General features: G+C 56.9%; 1 protein-coding gene across 2 annotated transcripts in view; it reads right to left on the reverse strand.

Moving 5' to 3' along the window:
* The window catches only part of CLIP2 (CAP-Gly domain containing linker protein 2), a 75,627-nt gene extending 60,792 nt beyond the window's left edge, over positions 1-14,835 (reverse strand). For both annotated transcript variants that reach the window (XM_040260922.1, XM_040260913.1), the window contains exon 1: positions 14,543-14,835. The gene's annotated coding sequence lies outside the window, so the exon portion shown is untranslated. The remainder of the gene's footprint in view (positions 1-14,542) is intronic.
* Between the last annotated feature and the right edge of the window lie 661 nt (positions 14,836-15,496).

Below are 15,496 nucleotides of genomic sequence, written 5' to 3' on the forward strand. Positions count from 1 at the left end.
GGGGGGTGGTGAGAGTCTCCCAGTGGTGCCCAGACATTGGGATGGGGTGGGGATAAAGCGCCAGGGAAGACATCGAGCAAAGAATCCAACAGTTTGCATGGGCGTTTTTTTTTTTTTTTTTCTTGGAAAACACAAAGAAATCAGCTTTATTATGTCAAGTATGTATATATGTTGTAGAGAATTTCTAATCAAATCCTTTCAAGTTTTTTGCTCTGTTTCATTTTTCTACACCTTTGAAGAATATTTGTTTTAATGTTTTAAAAAACTATTATTGGAGTATAACTGCTTGATGATGTGTTAGTTTCTGCTGTACAACAAAGGAAAGGATACATATATGCTTTCCCTCTTGAGCCTCCCACCCCTGCCAATCCCACCCTCTAGATCAGCATAGAACCCCGGGCTGTGCTCCCTGTGCTATACAGCAGCTTCCCACTAGCTATTTATTTTTATTTATTTATTTTATTTAGAGGACAATTACTTTACAATATTGCAATGGTTTTTGCCATCCATCGATATGAGTTGGTCACAGGTATACCTGTGACCCCTCCATCCTGAAGCCCCCTCCCCAGCTGTTTTACACGGCTACAATCCCAATCTGCCCCAGACTCCCCTGCCCACCTTGGCCACGTGTCCACTCTCCAGGTCTGCGTTTCTATTCCTACCCTAAAGATAGGTTCGTCTGTACCATTTTTCTAGATTCCATATATATGTGCATTAATATACGATTTTTTTCTTCTTTTTGACTCACTTCCCTGTGTGTCCAGATGAGCATTTTAGTGAAACCTCCAGGACCCGCTGAGGATGAGGGGGATGGGGGCTGCTTCGACAGACAGGGACTCCAGGAGGCCTGAACTGAGACAGAGGCAGGGGCTGGAGGGGACAGAGAGGGGACAGACGCTGGGCAGGTAGCAAACAGCGGTGGGGGGGTGGGAGGAGGCGGGGTAGGGAGGGCTAAGGAAAGGATGGCAGGAGAGTCAACGCCAGGAGGGACCTGGGGGAAGGGAGGGGCTGGGGTGGGGCAGGGGGCTCATTTAGGGACACGATGGGTGGGAAGTGATGGGGGGCTGGGGCGCCCACCCGGTGTGCAGGTTCAGGGGCTGGAGGCGAAGAAAGGGACCCCAGGCACCAAGCTGAGGGTACCCGATGACAGCGGGGCGTGAGCAGGCCAGCTTTTGAGGAGACAGGTGGGGCCTCCCCGGTCGCAGGGAAATGCAAACCAAGCCGCCAGGAGATCCTGTTTCCCACCCAATCAGATGGGCGCAAAGTCAAAGAGCCAGGTGATACCAAGTTGCTGGAAAGGCCTCAGGGTAGAGGTCACCAGTGGGCACCGGGAAGGGAGGGGGGCAGGGAGCCGTGCGGGTGCAGAGGACACCCAACCACGGACCTTGGCCGAGCGTCCAGGAGGCACCTCCATGGTGCTAATCCACAGCACCCCCAGCAAATGTGGCTTGAGGGATGGGGCTGGGGCGGGGCAAGTGGGGGCTTCATTTCTATGTTTTTTAATGCAGGAGGCCTGGGCACGATCCTTGGGTTGGGAAGATACCCTGGAGAAGGGAATGGCTACCCACTCCAGTATTCTTGCCTGGAGAATCCCCATGGACAGAGGAGCCTGGTGGGCTACAGTCCGTAGCATCGCAAAGAGCTTGACATGACTGAGCAAGTAACACTTTCACTTTTCATTATTTATTTGGCTGAGCTGGGTCTTTGATGCAGCACTCTCAATCTTCAATTTTCCTTGTGGCATGCAGGATCTCTTTAGCTGGGCATGTGGGACCTAGTTCCCTGACCAGGGATTGAACTTGGGCCCCCCTGCATTGGGAGCGCAGAGTCTTAGCCACTGGACCACCACACACAAGCCCTGCTTCATTAGTAAGAGTTGCTTCTTTCAGTCCTGCATGCTCTACATGGGAGTTCACTGTGCCCTGTCTATTCTGAGTACCTAAAATATTTCAATACATTAAAATTTTATTTTTATTTATTTTCAGGCTGCCTGGTGAGGCATGCAGAATTTCGTTCCACGGCCTGGGATTGAACCCATGCCCCCTCCAATAAAAGTGTGGATTCTTAACCACTGGTCTGCTAGAGAAGTCCCTCAAAATACTTTTTAAATTAAAAAAACATTTTTTTTAAAGATAGACACAAGGAGAGAGGGAGAGAAAACAGTTTCCCCCTCCCATGCACACCCACCAAGAGGAATGGGGGGCAGGCCCCAGAGTGAACCCTAGGTGCTGACCCTAGGCTCCAAATGGTGGTCCCTTATACAAGCATAGTATGGGTGCTCCCAGACCTGGCCCACTGGGCACCCCAATGCTCACACCTGCACTAGAACCCCAGTGCTACCCAACCCCCAAATCCAGTGTGACCACCGCCCCCATGAGCCTCCACCCAGCTGGCACCCACTGCCTGTCCCATCCTGCTGGGGAAGGAGGCCATTTGTTTGCATGTGACTGAGGCTTGGGAAATTTCAGCCAGTGAAGCTGGAATCCCCACGGGCAAGTGGAGAGTGGGGCACCCTCCCTGTGAGCCTTGCCAGCTCAGAGCAGCCGCCCCGAGGCCTGGGAGGGCCGGGGCGGTGGGGCCTGTCTGACTGTGCCCCCAGCCCCACACCCGCCCCTGCTCTCACCTGGTGGGGAGACCACAGGGCAGAATGTGTCAGCCCAAAATTCACACAGCTGCCGGCCAGCGGCAGGACACTCCAGGAAGCATGGGGCAGCAGTGGGCCCCATCTGGGAAAGGATTCCCGAGTCGCCCTGGGAATGCCTGGCAACCATTCAAAACCTGTGGAAGGGACCCGGCCCAAGCCTCACAGCTGCGCTAGGGTGGGAACCCAGGCTCCACCAGTTGATGTGGCTTCCAGGAGCGGGGAGAGAGGACGAAGCTGGGGAGATGGCAGCGCAGGCGCGCCCACAGGACTGAGGAGGGAAGGACAGGCGGACCCAAGAACCCTGGTCAACTCCCCACCTCCCCAGCACCTGCAGGGGGACCCACGAGCAGGGCTGAGTCCAGAAGGCTGGGATGTAGTCCCGCCTGCTTGCCATCCTGCCATCCTCACAGCCCCTGAGCTTGGGGCTGCGGTTCTTAATTTGTAAGTCAGTATCTTCCTTGTCCTGCCCACTGCCAGGGCGACTGCAGAGCTCTAGGAACGGCCAGCCTGTCAGTCCTCCCTGAGCTGGACAGACTGGGGTGTGGCCATCTTCCCTTGGGCTGGGAGTTCAGATCCTGTCTCCCAGCAAAGGGGATCAGGGCTTCCCCTCCCTGCCCTGCAAGTCCAGCGAGGGGAAGGAATGTGGATATACTTCTGTGCATTACACACACACACACACAGCTGGCATGCTCAGAACCAGGGCACAGCCATGGCCCCAGAGCCCCCGTCCTAGCTGTGTGGCCATGATCCAGACTCAGTGACTGGACAGCTGGGATCCTCCCACCACTGGTCCAGGACACTGGCCAGGCATCAGCCTGACTCTGCTGGATGGGGTCCCCCATTAGGCCTAAAGAGAAGGGCTAGTTGCCCCTGACCCACCTTTATTCCCATTTCACGGGATGGGAAAACTGAGGCCCAGGGCAGAAATGTGAAGCGAACAGGACAGTAAGAGACCACTGCCCAGATGAAGAAGTGCTGGGCTGGGCAAGAAGGTCCTTGAGACCAGACAGAATTGGAGTCACAGGGAAGGGCGGGGCTGCTGAGGTCACCCAGCCATCAGGGCAACAGGAAGGAACGGGCTCTGGTATCCTGCCTCCCTAGCCAGGATGCTGAGCCAGTTGTCTTTCACTACTGCCTCCTTCCCTTCTGGTTTCCATGGCAGCTCCATCTAACCCATCCAGGCCAGCACAGCTGCAGGAGGGTCACCCATCTCCTGGGTTCTCCTCCCTAACCCAGCATGCTGGGCCTCCTCCCCAGGGTTGGGATTTGCACAAGCAACTCAAAAAGACCCTTGAGCAAAAGGAGAGTTTTTACAATAAGTGGTGCTGGATCAAATGGATAGCCAAGAGGGAAAAAAAAAACAAGACCCAAAAAAACCCCATGATCTTTTCTGTGACTGGCAGAATAATGGCTTCATCCTGGTCCTTGTGAATTTATCAGTTTACATGGCAAAAGGGAATTAAGGCTGCAGATAGAACTAAGCTGCTAATCAGCTGACCTGAGAGGAGATGATTATTCTGAATGATCCAGGCAGACTCAATGTAATTACGAGGGTCCTTATAGGTGGAAAAGGGAGGCAGGAGAGACAGAGGCAGAGAGACGACTGCCTGCAAAGGACCCCGTCTGACATTGCTGGCTTTGAGGATGGAGGCAGGGGCTGACAGCCAAAGAATGCAAGTGGCCTCTAAGAAGCTGGAAAAGGTTTCCAGAAACAGATTTTCCCTTAGAATTCCTAGAAGGAACGTAGCCCTGCTGACATCTTGATTTCAGCCTGCTGAGATCCATGTCAGACTTCTGACCTCCAGAAGTGTAAGATAATACATCTGTGTTGTTTTAAACCACTAAGTTTGTGGTCATTTGTTATGAGAGCTACAGGAAACTAATATGCGTGCTTCACATCACACACGACAATCAGCTGCAGACAGAGGGCAGGATCTAAACGTGAAAGGTAAAACAATACAGTTTTTAGAAGACATGAAAGAGGATCCGCCTAATGCTGGAGTAAGGCAGAGATTTCAACACAGGAACTGCCGAAAGGGAAGAGATGGACAGACTGGACAATATGCTCCTGTGACCCAAATGATACCACTGGGGCTGGGGGGAAGGAGAGAGAGAGAGAATGAATGTGTAATTCCTGTATTCTGCAAAGGATTCCTATTCAGAATACGGGGAAAAATTCAACACCAAGTGAGAAAAAACACAGCAAGACTTGAACAAGCACTTCACCCCAGAAAAGGGTATTCAAATGACCCATAAACAGATGAAAAGAAGTTCACCTTCATTAGTCACCATGACAACACTACGTCCACTGGAATGTATAAAAGGAAGCACGGACCCCAGGTGTTGGTGAGGATGTGGAATATCCACAACACTCATCCACTGCTAGTACGAGTGGGAAGTGTAAGCAACGCGGAAAACAGTCTGGCGTTGCACGCCGCAGCTGCGCGGGACCCTGCAATCCCACTCCTAGCCATGCGTGCATGGGGCTCAGTCACTGCAGTCGTGTCCCACTCTTTGTGACCCCCATGGACTGTGGCCCGCCAGGCGCCTCTGTCCACGGGGATTCTCCAGGCAAGAATACTGGAGTGGGTGGCCGTGCCCTCCTGTTGGGGATCTTCCCGACCCAGGGATCGGACCCACATCTCTTGTGTCCCCTGTACTGGCTCTTTACCACTAGAGCCACCCGAGAAGCCCCTCCTGAGCTACGTCGCCACAGAAAAGTGCCCATACATGCACCGGGAGACATGGGCTATTCCTAATATCCTCGAACCGAAAGTAACCCCGATATCCAGCACCCTCAGAGTGAGGAAGTGGTGGTTTATTCACACAACGATGAGAATGGGTGAACTACAACCTCATGCAACAATATGTGTGAGTCTTGAGTGAAAGAAGGCAGCTGTGAAACTGCTTAAAGTTTGATTGTATGCTTCCGTTTAAAAAGAAGGTCAGGGATTTTCCTGGTGGTCCAGTGGTTAAGAATCCCCCTTGCAATGCAGGAGGCACCAGTTGGAACTCTGGTCCGGGAAGATCCCACGTACTGCATGGCAACTGAGCTTGTGAGCTGCAGCTACCGAAGCCTGCATGCTCTAGGGCCCATGCTCTGCAAAAGAGGCCACGGCAAAGAGAAGTCCGCACACCACGACTCGAGCACAGCCCCCGCTCGCCGCCACAACTAGAGAAAGCCCACACACGGCAACGAAGACCCAGTGCAGCCAAAAATAAACAAAGTTTTTAAAAATAAAAAGAAGCTCAAAGGCAGGCAAAAATGTATTGATGGTGCCAGAAATCAGGGAAGGGGTCACCCTTGGGTCAGGGGTGTAGACTGGAAGGAAAAACAAGAGGGGCTCTGGGGGAGCTAGCGGGTTCTGATTCTGGATTTGAGTGCCACACAGATATTTCAGTTTGAGAAAAGTCGACAAAACACTACACTCATGATACACACACTTGTCCGTATGGACGCTGTACTTCAACAAAAAGGCTTTTTTTGTTGTTTTTCTAATTCCCTGGGCTTGGGGGCAGTGGCAGCAGGAGTAGAGGAGGCAGGGCAGGCCCAGATCATTGCACCAGGCGTGGTCCCTGCTGCTCTGGGGCCTCCCCCACCCTGCAGATGACCCCAGCCAGCACCTAGCCACATGGACCCACTGACGCACCCAACTCTCCCAAGGGTCTGTGGACTGCCCACGGGCAGGCTCCCAGGACCTGGCACAGAGGGGTTCTGTGCTCTCCAAACAGCCTTCCAGCCCCAGCTTTCCTCCCTAAAGAAGGCATGCTGACTCCCACCCCAGCGTCCTCTCACTCCAAGGGCTTCCCCTGCAGGGCAGGAGGCTGAGCCCACTGAGGTCACAGCCTGGCTCCTCACCCACACGAGAGGAGGGGACACCAGTCAGGGCCCACGATGAATGGCCAGGATGTGGGTGGCGTGGAGAAGGGATGAACCAGCCAGGGTCCATGGGTACCACCTACACCTCTGAAGGGCCAGCCAGGACGGCTGGCAGGGCACGGAGGGTGGTGCAAAGGAACGGGGGAGGCAGGGCAGAATTTAGTGGTCCCAGGGCTGAGGTCAGTGACTAACAAGCCCTCAAAGTCTGTATTTTCTTTTATTGCTTCCAGGAAGGCACTCCCCATCAATGCCCCCCAGTCACCAAATTCTGGCGGAATATCGCCAACGCCCAGGCACAGCCACACACAGTCTGTCACATCTCCAGGCCTTTGCACCCTCTGTCCCTTCTGCTAGAATCCCTTCCTCTCATCCACTGGCAAGACCCCTGGCCTCTCTCACTGAGAACCGCTTTAAAGGGCAGGTTCTTAAGAGTATCTTGTTCGTTGCAGGGCTCTTGGTACCTAGGACAGCGCCCAACCCACAGGGGAGCTCAAAAGATGTTTAAGGAATACATGAATGAATAAAACACCCTCCTCTGCCTTCATCAGCTTCCCAGGTGGGACTAGTGGTGAAGAACCCGCCTGCCGCTGCAAGAGACATAAGAGATGCAGGTTCGATCCCTGGGTCGGGAAGATCTGGATGAGGGCCCGCGACCCACTCCAGTCTTCTTGCCTGGAGGACGCCGTGGACAGAGGAGCCCGGCGGGCTACGGTCCATACGGTTGCAAAGAGTTGGACACGACTGAAGTGACCTAGCATGAACACATGCATGCCTCCAACATCCTTCTCATGTCGAGTTGGAGGCCCATGGCAGCTTGTCACACCCCATGGCCACACTCACTGGCCAGCTTGGCGTGATCTCTGGAAAGGAGAGAGAGGAGCAACTCAACATTCCAACCAACTCACATTCTTCTAGAATCCCAGTGCCAAGCACACCTGGTACAGAGCCACTGCTCACCAGCAAGTCCAACAAGCAAAGAATCAGGTAGTGAGCCCCGTCACTGGGGGTAATCAAGCAAAGACTGAAGCCTACTCTCAGAATGGGTTCTTGCCTCAGTTCCTGCTGCTCTGAGAGGCTCTTGTAAGCTGGCAAGGCTATTATCACTGTCAATAACAACATGAGGCAGAACTTGCTGAGCATCTCGCCTAGTCCAGGGCTGGGCCACCACAGCTGTGCTCTGCACTGAGCCTGACTGAACCTGGGCGGTGTACCAGGTGCAGGAGTCTGGGCTGGGATGGCGCTGTATCCCCCACCAAGCTGTTTCAGCACAAGGAATCACAGACCTATAATACTCATTCTGCTGCAGACATGTCTAAGCTCTTCATAGATATTAACCTGTCCAGTGTGCACAGCAACCCTGTGAAGAAGATGCTGTCATGAGCTCCACTTACTAACCGGGAAACTGAGGCCCAGAGCCAGCAGGTCGCTTGCTGGGGATGACACAACTGAGCGGTGGCAGGTGGGATTCCCGCTCAGGTCCGCTGGCCATGGAGTTCACGTTCTTAAACTCTGCTCTTTTTAAAAACGTATTTATTTGGGGCCATGCTGCACAGCATGTGGGATCTTAGTTCCCCAACCCGGACCGAACTTGTGCCCCCTGCACTAGAAGCATGGGGTCTTAACCATTGGACCACCAGGAAAGTCAGCCTTAACCACTGCTCTTTACTTCCTCAGAACTGAGAGCAGCGCTCCTCCCGGCACCAGGCTGGGAGAACAAGGGCAGAGTTTAAAGCAAGAGGTCAGGAGGGCACCCCGTGGCCCTGAGTGCCAAGACCACAGTCCATAGTGTGTCTGCCAGCTCCCTCCTGCTTCTGGCCTGTTTCCTGGGCCCCTTCCACCCAGTGCCCTGAGCTCCAACTTCCCTGAGCTTCTCCCTGCTCCTGAAGACACCCCAGCCAGTTGCCTGCTATGCCGGAATGCCTTCACCCCTCTTCTGTGTGCGTGCTAAGTCGCTTTAGTCCTGTCTGACTCTGTGCAGCCCTATAGACTATAGCTCCTCTGTCCATGGGATTCTCCAGGCAAGAATACTGGAGTGGGTTGCCATGCCCTCCTCCTGGGGATCTTCTAGACCCAGGGATCGAACCGCATCTCATGTCTCCTGCACCAGAGGTGAGTTCTTTACCACTAGCGCCACCTGGGAAGCCCTTCATCCCTCTTCTATCCTTTAGCGAAGTCCTGGGGCCCAGTGGGTGCGTCCGGAGCTCTCTGCACACCCCTGTATCACAGACCCCCCCCCAGCATCTTCGCAGGATGGGGATTCTCCGGCAGGGACCAGTTGGGCTCCTGGTTCCCGGGGTCTCACCCCTTCCCCTAGAGCCTGTCAGGCCCTCGTGGAGGGGACTGGCTGTGAGATCCAGCCCCAGCTCTTGGCTCCCCTGCAGCTGCTGCTAAGAAGCCTCCAGGAGGAGGGTTATTAAGATCACAAGGCGGCCGCAATCCTCCCTTCCCCCTGCCAGGGACCCCCTCCCAGGACCTGCTGCCCCTCACTCAGGCTTTCATGTTATATATAGCAGGGGCTTACACAAGACAATGTGACAATGAGAAGCCGCTCCAAACTCCTTACGCCCCCTGGATCTGGCTGCTAGAAAGCTGGGTCAAGTTACCGCCAATAGAAGGTGCTGCAGCCCCTCCGGCTTCATCTGACGTTTGCTACCCCGGCTCCCCCTGCCCCGATTGTCTCATGTCTTTTCCATCTCCTTAGACTGCGTTTCTCTTTGTAAATCACCTCGAGTCCTTTCTGGAATTGGACAAAGAACACAGGAGACCCTTCTGGGCATCTTCTCTCCTCTGCTCTGCGTTCCCAGCGCCCAGCGCCCAGCGCAGCCCTCGATCAGAGAGAAGCTGAATGCGGGCTGAGTGGAGTGAACCTACAAGCAGATGAACTCAGGCAGGGAAGTCTACAGCAGAAGAGGGAACAGCAGGAACGAGATCAGGATATGGGCCATGCATGCGTGCGTGTGCCAAGCCGCCTCAGCCGTGTCCGACTCTGTGACCCTATGGACTATAGCCTGCCAGGCTCCTCTGCCCATGGGATTCTCCAGGCAAGAATGCTGGAGTGGGTGGTCATGCCCTCCTCCAGGAGATCTTCCCGACCCTGGGATCGAACCTGCATCTCTTATGTCTCCTGCATCGGCAGGCAGATTCTCTACCACTAGTGCCACCTGGGAAGTCCCTAAAATCAGGATACAAGGTAGCAAAAAAATAAATCGGAAAACACCTCATGTCATTTCCTCCTTCATCGGAGGGAGGGGCCTACAACCAGATGCCCGACCTCACAGCGGGCCTGGAAGAATGGTGGGCTCCATGCTGAGTGCCACTGCCCCCAAACTTCTTCACTTTTCTCTCTCTGTGCCCCTCAGGAAGGGGCGCCTTATCGACCTCGAGTCCGCCCATCCTCAGGACACAGCGCGGTCCTGTTTCCCCCCCAAGAGCCCTCTAGGCCATCCCACCCACGCCGTGCCCTGCCTCTGAGTCATCCTCGGGGACTTGAACCATTGTCGGGGGCAGTGACCCCACTGGGCATGGAGGCTCTTCTACTCTGGCCTTAAAAATATTCCTCGAAGATACTGATGTCATTTATACTTTCAAGAAGGGGGCTTATGTCTTCCTGATTCAGCAAATGCCTCTTGAAGGTGGGGTCTGAAACTAAGGTATCCACTGCTCCATCCACGCTGAAGGGCTCAGCCATCACCCACTCCCACCCACCACGCTGGATGCTGGAGAGTGAGGCTGGGGCACCCCGGGCGGAGCCGAGGCCAGGCTGGGGGCAAGGAGGAGCAGATCGGCCCTGCATCACCCCCTTTAGGGATGAGAGATTGGAAAACCAGGCCCTCATCGTGAGCCCCAAATTTCCCCTCTCCCGGTGAAGAGACCAAAAAGGCAAAGATGGAAGTGAATGAGGGGCCGGCGTCTCCCTGGGCTCTGGCTGGAGTCAGAGGCACGTTCCAGGGTTGGAGCCAGGGTGCTCCGCGAAGCCGGAAGCCGGTAAGTGGACGTGGCCCCAAACTCATGCCTTGTTAATCAAAACCACCTGCTATGCTCTACTTTCTATTCAGAGGGGAAATGTTTCATTATCGTTCTGAAGCATTTCCTCTGAAAACATGAGCTCTGTGTTACCGTTTCTGTACGCCTGGCAAGGAAAGGAGAGGTGGGATGGGGTGGGTCCCCTGCTGGCACTGCCCCTCCCCGACCCCAGTCCCTTGGTGCTGAAGGGGAGCCCGTCCTGGGCCCCAAGCCTGGTGGGGAGGCCTGCAGTGGGCTCCCAGAGATGGCGAGCCCCAACTCCCCTGTCCACCCCGCAGCCCACACACCCCACATCATAACCCCATACCAGCTGTGCCCAGCCCTGTCCCCCACCTGCAGACCCAGAAATGGCATGGCCTGCCCTCCACCAGCCCAGCAGATGCGGTGGGCGCCTTCACCCAAGCTGGGCCCATCCGGCTCTCCAGCACCCAGAGACTGAGGAGAGCGCCCCTGGGTGGTCCTGTGGCCTCCAGCTGAAGCCACCCTTCAGGGTGGCCACGCAAGAGAGAGGAGCCGCGACAGAAGCACCAGAAGAGGACAACAGATGAAGCCGGAGTCCAGAGAGAGGAAGGCCGGAGGGAGGGGCTGCCTGCTGGCTTCCCGGGTCCTGGGGGAGCCAGGCCGCCTGCAACTGTTTCCTGCAAAGCTCCTTTCTTCTCAACTCCCCTTTCACTTAACCTAATTGGAGGCAGTCCCTGTCCACAGCAACAGAATAAACCAAAGAGAGGTGTCGGGGGGGCCCTCCCCCTTCTCCCATCAAGCCTTCCCCTCAAGACTTGCCCGTCAAGCCTAGGTCACTAGACAGTTTATAAAAGGTGAGGCCCTGGGTATATAAAAGGCAGGGCCCTGCCATCCGGGAGCAGCCCCTGAGAGCCAAAGAGGGTCTGGACTTTGAACCTGAGCCCGTGGGATGGAGGCGTCTGAGGAAGGGATGGCCAAAACCTTGCTTTCCGGAAGGGAACCAGATGGGCAAGTAGTATGGTGGATGGAACTTATGTTGTCCAGGCACACAGTAGGTGCTCAATAAATGCATGGAGGGACTTCCCTGTGGTCCAGTGGCTAAGACTCCGAGCTGCCAATGCAGAGGGGTCGGGTTTGATCCCTGGTCAGGAAACTGAAGAGCTCGCATGCTGAAACTAAGACCCGGAGCAGCCAAAATAGCTGAAACTAAGACCCGGAGCAGCCAAAATAAATAAATAAATGTAAATGCATGGGGGGCAAACAGGGAAACCTCTCCACATCTTGAACTCCTCATCCATAAAATGTAAGCAACGTTATCAAGATATCCACAAACTAAGACATGCGTTCAAAGAGCTTAAAACAGTTCCTGGCAGAGTAAGCACTCAGTAGGCATTGTTGCTGCCTTTTAAACAAAGGCTGACATTCTCCCCAAAGACCACTGGGGCTTTGGTCTGAAGGTGCCCTCCCTCCTCCAGCTTCACAAGTTGAAACCCTACCCCCCAGGGAGACAGTATTAGGAGGTGGGGCCTTTGGGGTGATTAGGTCAGGAGGGTGGAGTGCTCATGAATGGGATTAGTGCCCTTGTAAAAGAGACCCCACAGAGCTCCAAGCCCCTCTACAGCTTGAGAACACAAAAATAAGTGTGACTCGGAAAAGGGTCCTCACCCAACCATGCTGACACGTGGATCTCAGCCTTCCAGCCTCCAGAGATGTGAGGAGTAAATGGGCTGTTTAAAGCCACCCAGTCTGCAGTCATTGGTTAGAACCGCTCAGACTAAGGTAACGGGGAACCGGGAGGGTCAAGAATACAGCTTCTCTCCTCTGGGTGCTGAAGCACAGGTCGGGGGAGATGGCATCAAGAGGGCAGGATCAATCTTTAGGGTGGCAGCTCTAGGGACAGAAAGGTCAAGAGGAAACTGTCCCCCACCTCGTGGGCCGGAGCAGAGGGAGCAAGAATGGCATCACCAAGCGAGGCTGGACCAGGAAAGAGAACAGCCCAGGGAGGAGGCTGCACTAAGGCAGAGAACAGCAGGGCCTTGGGTGAGGCTAACCGGCAGGACTGCCTGACAGGGGACAAACAGCTGGGGAGGAGACAGGATGGGCCACTCGTGGGTGTAGATGGAGGCTGAAGGGCCACAAACCTACCCGGCACTCTCTCCATTGCAGTACACACGCTTCGCACACATTTATCTATTCATTCAGTTCTCTCAACAACCCTAAAAGGCGACACCTTGAGTATTCTCACGTTACAGGTGGGAAAACTGAATCGGAGAGAGGTATCATGACTTGTCTGACGTCACACAACTAGTAAGTGGCAGGGCTGGGCTTTGAACCCAGGCTGTCAGGCTCCAGCAGTCAAACTTAATTGCCAGAGGCAAGAGCAGATGCTGAAAAAGGATTGCTGCCTCTGCGAGTGGGTTCCTCACTTGGGACTTCAGGCTCTGGGTACGGAATTCCAGGCACCTCCTTCCCGGCCTCCTGGCTGCACCTGGGAGCCCACAGGTGCACAGTCCTGCTTGCTAAGGCTCCCCCCAGGTCTCCTCTGCCAGACGCTTCTGCCTTTGAAACTCCCCTCCAGCCCATCCCCCTTCACCAGTCCCACCATCCCTCCCAGGCCAGGACTGCAGATGCCAACACATCCTGCGCTTATGGAGAAGGGCATCATGCCCCAGTCACCCAAATCCTTTGCTGCCCTTCTGACCCACCAGCCACCCGGTCTCTTGCCTCTTTTTCTGACTCCCACCCCTTGCCCACACTATGTCCTCTCCCTCCAGCCCCTCTTTTGGGATCCTGGCAGCAAACTTCTACGCTCAGGCTGTCAAGCTTCCTGCTCCACACCATCCTCCAGGTGTGCTCCCAGCTCCCCCATCACTGTGCTCCACCGATGCTGCTGGGCTGTGCTCCATGGGGGCAGTGAAGCACCAGCCCTGTGTACCTGCCAGCCCCTGGCAGTGCTGGGCCAGGTGACAGCAGCTGGATGAATGAAGGGCTCATTGTTTACGTTACAACTGGTGCGGAGTCTTGCCCTCACGTGGTGCTCCCAGCACCCTCCCCCTCCTCTGCCTGCTATCCCTAAACCAGCACCATCCCCCACAAGCCTCCCTTGGGCATCTCACAGGAGCGAGAGCAGTCCCACTTCTCACCCAAAAGGAAAGAGGCGGCAAATCAGAGGTTGGGGGATTCGCAGCTGGGGGGGTGACTTCCCCCCAGGTGCCCCCTCTTATCCAGGGTGGGGCTGGGGCTTGCGTGGCAGTGCCCAGTGGGTACCCTGCCCCGCCCAGGCCCCGCCTAAAGGACCCAAACGGGCGGGCCCTGGAGGCCCAGCTGTAGCATCCTCGGGGCGGCCAGGGCCCCTCCCCGTAGGGAGGGCAGAAAATGTGCTGCCTCACCAGCCACCAGCGCCAGCCTGAGGTGGGGGGGGGCACCCCTGCGGGAAGACGCCCCACCTCATCCGTCTATTCCCCCTGCGCCATGCACTTTAACCAAGTTTTGCAAAGGGCATTGGCCAAGCGACCACAGCCCGTGGGGCGGGGGCTCCGCGTCCTCCCAGACCCCGGCTCTGGAGAAGGGCTGTGTGGCCGCGCCCACCAGGCTCAGCTCCCCCCATCCCCCGCGCGGGGCCTGGGAGCCCAGAGCCCTGTGGCGCGTCCAGCCGCCCAGCGCTGCCCTTGGAGGGAGCGACGGGCGGCTCCCTAGCATCTGTGCCGAACCCCCGTTAGGGGCACCGAGAGCGCTGGAGATGCCTCCACCGAGGGGACCCGCAGCTCGGGAAGGGTTCCCCAACGCCGGCAGCAGCCCCTCCTCGCCTGCAGGCGACGGGGAAGTTGGGGCGGGGGGTGCACCCAGAACGAGCTCCCGCTCACGCCCACCCGCCGGGCCCCGACCCCTTCGGCCTCCCCTCACTCCCCGACAATGCCTCCGGGTCGGCCGCCCGGCTCCGGACCAGGCCCGGGACTACCGCCGCCTCCCGCAATCCCTCGGTCCTTTGTTGCCCGGCGAGCCCCCTCCCTCGGGGTTCGTCCGGCTGTTCCTACCTTCGCCCCTCCAGCAGCAGGCGAAGCGGTGGGCGGCGGGGGCGCCCGACCCCCGTCCTCTCCCGGCGCCGGGGCACCGGCGGGGGCAGAGGATGCTGCAGGCCCCCTCCCCGCGCGCCGCTGCCCACAGCCTGCAACCCCTCCCGGCGCCGGGGTTCCGCGTTCGCCCTCCGGGTCCGGGCCTCGCGCGCCGCGTGTGCGGCCGGCTGGGCGGCGGCAGGAAAGCGGGTAGGCGCTGAGCCGGGCAGCCCTAGCCGCCGCCTGCGCTCCCGGCGGCGGAGCCCGAGCCGAGCTGAGCGGGAGCGGAGCGAGCGGCCCGGCTCCGGGAGGGAACAAAAGGGGCCGGCGCTGGGGCGGGCGAGGGAGGGCGGGGCCTGGCGCGGCGGGGGTCAGGCGGGCGCTCGCGCGGCCTCGCGTTTCTCAGGCTGCGGCGCTGCGCCGCAAGGGGGCGGGCGGGCGGAAAACGCCCCGGCACCTCGTCCACCAGCTCCTAGAGGCGGTCAGTGGCTGGGCGTCCGAAGCGTGCCAGCCCCCCACCTCGGTGCCGGGCACCTATCGGCGCTTCCATCGTGTGTGACGGAAGAGAGCATCCTTCAGCCTTGCTCGGCTCACAAGGATGTCCCAGACCCCTGAGAGAGGTGGAAGCTGCGGAGAGGGCTGGGGAGGTTCCTGGAGTTTCCGGGAAGGCTTCACTGGGGAGGTGACGTTTGAACCGGACAGGATGAGGAGGCGACAGTGTAGCGGAGCTGCAAACTCCAGGTCTTCCTGGACGGTCTTGAGGCCAAAACGGATGGGGACAGACGGCACGGGAGTCTTGGTGACTTGCTCCCAACGCTTGTTTGGAAAAAGTGGTCCCCAAGATACAGTTTGAACCCTGCACCATCCTCCCAAGGCAGGAGCTGTCTCCCGGAATGTCAGAGGACTGAATCGGCTATCCGCCTACCCCTCCTCCCC

The sequence above is a fragment of the Oryx dammah genome, unplaced genomic scaffold (genome assembly GCF_014754425.2).
Source record: "Oryx dammah isolate SB20612 unplaced genomic scaffold, SCBI_Odam_1.1 HiC_scaffold_2, whole genome shotgun sequence".
Classification (NCBI taxonomy): domain Eukaryota; kingdom Metazoa; phylum Chordata; class Mammalia; order Artiodactyla; family Bovidae; genus Oryx; species Oryx dammah.